Here is a 5,863-nt window from a genome sequence, read left to right on the forward strand (position 1 = left end):
AAAGGCTTCTTCTCTTCTCTCTCTTCAATGATCTCATTGAATCTTGTGGCTTTAAATGTCATGTTTAGACTGGCAACTCCCAGATTTATAATCCATGCCCCCTTCCCTACAGTTCATAGCCCCATACTCACACACACACAACTGCCTCCTTGACACCTCCGTGAGGGTGGCTCTCAGGCATCTTTTTTTTTTTTTTTTTTGAGACGGAGTCACCCTGTATCACCCAGGCTGGAGTGCAGTGGCGTGATCCTGGCTCACTGCAACCTCAGCCTTCCGGGTTCAAGCGATTCTCCTGCCTTAGCCTCCTGAGTAGCTGGGACTACAGTAGGCACGTGCCACCACGCCCAGCTAATTTTTTGTATTTTTAGTAGACATGGGGTTTCACTGTGTTAGCCAGGATGGTCTCGATCTCTTGACTTCATAATCCGCCCGCCCCAGCATCCCAAAGTACTGGGATTACAGGTGTGAGCCACCGCGCCCAGCCAGCTCTCAGGCTTCTTAACCTGGCAGACTGGACTGAGGGTTCTCCCAAGTCAGGGCTCCTCCAGCCTCATCTCAGAATGGTGCTACCAGCTACCCAAGCTCAACCCACGGCTGATGCTGGTCTTTCCTCTCACCGCCCATGTCTGACCCATCCGCAAATCCTGTCTGTGGCTCCACTACACTCATACATCTTATCCACGCCTGCCCAAGCCCTGCCATCTTACGCCTGGGGGACTGCATTAGCCTCCTGTCTCCCTCCTTCCTCTGTCCATCCCCTAACTCTATTCTCTACCCAGAAACTAGGAAGGTCTTTAAACAAACATCAAAACCAAGCGGCTTTACTGGGATATCATTTACATGCCATAAAATCCACCCACTTCAAAGATGGACAATTTATGTTTTTTTAGTATATGCACAGAGTTGTGCAAGCATCATTATTATCTAATTTTAGAACATTTTATCACCCCAGAAGAAACCCTGTACCCATTAGCAGTCACTCCCCAGCCTCCTCCTACCCGTCTCCCACTGTAGCCCCAGGCAACTGCTAATCTAGTTTCTGTCTCTCTGGATCTGTGGATTCTGGACATTTCACTGAATGAATCACACATTCATTGTCTTTGTGTTTGGCTTTTTCCACTCAGCTTAAGGTTTATAAGGTTTATTATTGCCAGCTAATACCTATCAAATGGATACACCGCACTGCTTATCCATTCATTGATGGAAATGTGGGTTGTTTCTGCATCTGGGCTATCAGAAAGGGCTTTTAAAAAACAAGTCACCAGCCGGGTGTGGTGCCTCACTCCTGTAATCCCAGCACTTTGGGAGGCCGAGGTGGGCGGATCACTTGAGGTCAGGAGTTTGAGACCAGCTTGGCCAATGTGGTGAAACCCCGTCTCTACTAAAAATACAAAATGTAGCCAGGCGTGGTGACGCACGCCTGTAATCCCAGCTACTTTGGAGGCTGAGGCAGGAGAACTGCTTCAATCCGGGAGGCGGAGGTTGCAGTGAGCCGAGATCACGCCACTGCACTCCACCCTGAGTAACAAGAGCAAGACTCCATCTCAAAAACAAACAAACAAACAAACAAAAAACCAAGTTACACATTGTCACCACCCTGCTTAAAACCTTATAATGGGGCCGGGCGCGGTGACTCACGCCTGTAATCCCAGCACTTTGGGAGGCCGAGGCGGGTGGATCGCGAGGTCAGGAGATCGAGACCATCCTGGCTAACATGGTGAAACCCTGTCTCTACTAAAAATACAAAAAAATTAGGCAGGCATGGTGGCACACGCCTGTAATCCCAGCTAATCGGGAGGCTGAGGCAGGAGAATTGCTTGATCCCAGAAGGTGGAAGTTGCAGTGAGCCAAGATCGTGCCACTGCATTCCAGCCTGGGTAATAGAGCGAGACTCTGTCTCAAAAGAAACAAACAAACAAACAAAAAAAAACCTTATAATGGTTTCACATCATATCTAGAATGAAGTTTGGCCAAGTGCCGTGGCTCAAACCTGTGGTCCCAGCTACTGGAGAGGCTGGGGTGGGAGGATGCCTTGAGCCCAGAAGTTCAAGGTTGCAGTGAACTGAGATCATGCCACTGCGCTGCAGCCTGGGTGACAGAGCGAGACCCTCTCTCAATAAATAAATAAATTGAATGAAGTTTGTTGCCATGGCCTGCAAGATTCCGATGTCCTGCACCAGTCTCTGTCACCAAGCTTTTCTCTCCCCATGACTCACTCTGCCTTCTGTGTGTCTCCTGGAGATGCCAAGCTTGTTTCCACCCCAGGCCTTTGCACTGGCTCTCCCCTCTTCTCTGTGCCTGGGATGCGCCTTCCTCAATTCTTCTCATAGCTGGCTGCTTCTTCACATTCCAGGACCAGTGTACATGTCACCTCCCAGCTACACTGCTCATGCCTGCCCGTGGCACTGTGCCACAGTGCTCTGTCTCACTCCTTCACATTTACCTTTCTCTGAAATTACCTTGTGTGTCTGTCATTTCCTTCCTCTGAGTAGAATATTCAGCCCCCAGAGAGGAAGTGTCTTGCCTGTCTTCTATCCTACTGTGTTCCCAGGGCTGCGAACAGTCCCTCGCACATAGCAGGTACTTAGTATGCGGAGAGGGCCACGTGGTCCAGGCATGCTTAAGCAACTCCTGCAGTGGCACCAGAAGCCTGTTTCCCCCAAGTGATCCTTTGTTCTCAAATGCTAGTCCTATTATTGGCTGCCAAGATGTTAAGGTTGGGTTTGGGGGAAATCACCTGCCTCTCTAGGGTCCCAGATGAAAAGGAGAAACAAAAAAAAAAAAACAGAGCCAAATGGCCCTTTCCCTGGCGAAACTGGAGTGGAAAATCCTAATTTGATCTGATTCCCTGGAGTGCAGCAGCACCCCCTGCAGGAAGTAAACCCTGGTGAGTTTACCCCAAAGAGACGGGAAGCAGAAGAGAGGATGCTACTAGGAGGCTGGCAGGGGTGTATGTGTGTGTCTGTCTGTGTGTGTCTGTGTGTGTGTATGAGACAGAGAAAGAGAGACAGAGACAGAGACCAGGGGGTTCGAGGCAGTGACCCTGCCCCTGCTTAACGTGTGGCTGCACTCAGGTCAGGCTCCCTCCTCTTCTAGTGGGTGGATGGAGTGGCCTGGAGTGCTTACACCGACACCCTGTGCGCAGGAGGTGGGTGTGGAAATCTGTGGTCCTCTGCCCCCAGGCGGAAGCTGGGACGCGGTAGGGAGTGTGAAGTGTGCTGCAGTGGCCGAATGTCCCTCTCTTCTGATGCCTCCACACTGTCTCAGTGGTAAAGTCCAGGCTTTTCCACAAGCGGACCAGAGCTCCAGCCCAACCTTCCTGCCTCCTCCTCCCTCTTCACATTCCCCTCCGGGTCCCTCTGCTCAAATCCACTGGACTATGTTCTCGAGATGCTATGGATACTCCATCGGGTTTCACACCCCCGGGCCTTCGCCTCTGCTGTTCTCACCCTCTGGAATGATCTTCCTGGGTGCTATACCTGGTGATCTCCTGAAGTCAAGGTCTGGCCAGACCTCTGCTCTGGGAAGCCTCTTCTGGGCTCTCCTGATAGTCAGGGGAACCCTCCTCTGTGCACACCTTCAGAGCCCCCCTCGAGAGGAGGGTTGCAGTATCCATCGACTCATCTGGAAGAGCAGACTGTTTTGTTTTCGATGGACGCCGAATCCCCAGGACATGGCATAGTAGTCCTTCAATACACGTGTTGGAAGGATGAATGAACGAGTGCCCACTAACCTCCGAGACCCTCGTGGATGTGGCCGGTGCATCACTCACCTCGCTGTGGTTCCCATTGGCTGCCAGTTCGCACGTGCCACCCTTGCCCACTGGGAGGCAACAGCGAGGTGCCAAAGAGATCCTGCAGGGCTGCCCCGGCCAGAACCACCCACTAGGCCCTATCTCTCAAGGCCTTGCCCTGCCCGGGATCTTGGTTTGGGACAAGCCCTTCTGGGAAGGGCACCCTCCAGTGGGAAACCAGCGCTGCTCCACTGCCAGTCCCAGAGCTGACATCTCCCAGAGCTGGGCCCAACATTGATCCTTTTCCCAGAGGCACACTGATCTGACCTCAGTGTCATAAACCCAACCCCACTGTATGCCTTCCTGAGCTTCTAGAATCATCCCCCAAGTCCCACAAGCCCCAGCAGCCCATTTCTTCAGCGCTGGGCAGCAGAGACCAGAGGGTATCTGTATCTTTAAGAAAAAGCAAGCGTAATAAATAAAAGTTATCTGGGAAAGAAAACTTCCTTTGTTGATTTTCCAGAAGCTTTAGCTCATCAATCTTCCCCTCCTAACCTGCTTTGTGCTCGGCTAGTTTTGCTTCCCATAGAACGGAATTTGGTTTTCTAGTAGCATCTGTCATATGCAGGGTGTCCCCAAACAGTAGCAATAATGAGTTGAAAGTGGCACAGTTGGAAGCCTTCAGAAACCAACGCCAGATGTCAGGCCCTCAGTGGGCCCCTCTAAGGACACTGGGGCCAGAGCACAGGGCAAGGGTTGGATCGGGCCCACAACTCTGGAAGGTCCCTGGGAGTCATTCATCTGACAGACACTGAGGAGTGCCCACCATGTGCCATGCCCTGCATGGGCACTGGGAAGCCCTCACCTGGCGCTGCCATGGCTGGCTACCAAAGAACAGAATGGGCAGTGGAGGCAGGACCCCACCCCCAACTCAGTTGACTGGGCCATCCCCTGGGAAGCCCGGGAGGCAGGATGGCAGATTTGGACCCAGGTAGACCTGGGTGCCAGAGCTCAGGCTTCTTCATTTGAAAACCAGGCAAGCAGCCTCTGCCTCACAAGGCGGCTTGAGAACAGAGTGAGAGTGTAAATTACCCCGCCCCAAGTCCAGCACATGGGCGGAGCTCAGCATCCTTTGGATCCCTCAGGCCTAACAAGTGCCCCTGCGCTGGGGGGCTGGTGGGGCTCCGCAAAGGCAGGCACTGCTCACCTCTGGGCTCAGAGTTCTTGCCTAGAGGCTTCTGTAGCTGCCACCCTTGCCTGAGAAAATGCAGGTAGAGCCACCCCGTGGCAACTGGGGGCTTTGAAAGAATGGAAGAGAGCCCCAAGGAACCAAGGCTCCTGGGGATTGACAGGTATTAAAATATGTCCTCAACTCCACCCACCTCTATTTCCAAGGCTCTCCTCCAAGCATGCCACGTGCTGTTCTCCAGAAAAGCCAGGGCCTCTGGTAGCTCCAGCTGCTGAGGGGCTACAGCCTCGCCTTCCCCTCACCAGGCCAGAGCCCGGAGGGTGGGGGTCGGGGAGCTCTTTTACCTCCTTGCTGGAGATGAGGAAATTTGGGCCCAGGGAAGTGCAGGTTCAGAGCAGCACCTGCTGTGCCTGGAGCAAGGCCAATCCCCATAACCCATGCATCTGCGGAGGTGGCCCCCCAACTGCACATGAGGGGAACACGGGCTGGGCTTGCTTTTTAATTTGTCTTGCTCTAGATGACAGAGGAACTTTTAGAAAACTTGTGGGATAAGGATGGACAGATGCCCCTCAGCAGTCTCTGGCCTCGTACACGGCTGCCAGCAGAGGTGGACACGAGGCCTCAGTGGCCCTCGACGCCCCTTCTCCAGGAGAGCACAGGGTGTGTGACTTCTCCCCAGCCTCTGGCCCCAGTCCCTTCTTTGTCCCAGTCCCCAGCCTGCAATCGCTCTCCGGGTTGGGCCAGGCAAGTGGGCCGCAGAGGCCTGGCTTAGCTTTGGGAACGGAAGCATAGGAAGGGGCGCGGAGAGGCAGGAAGCGGCCTGGGGAGGCTGGGGTGGTCGCGACTACAGACCCTACCGCATAGACGCGCTCAGCCCCTCTGGGCGCTCCAGTGTAGCCAACCCCGCCCTGGGCGCGGACCGTGCCGCGAAGCCGGGACCC

Source organism: Mandrillus leucophaeus, unplaced genomic scaffold, assembly GCF_000951045.1.
Source record: "Mandrillus leucophaeus isolate KB7577 unplaced genomic scaffold, Mleu.le_1.0 Scaffold23, whole genome shotgun sequence".
NCBI classification, from domain to species: domain Eukaryota; kingdom Metazoa; phylum Chordata; class Mammalia; order Primates; family Cercopithecidae; genus Mandrillus; species Mandrillus leucophaeus.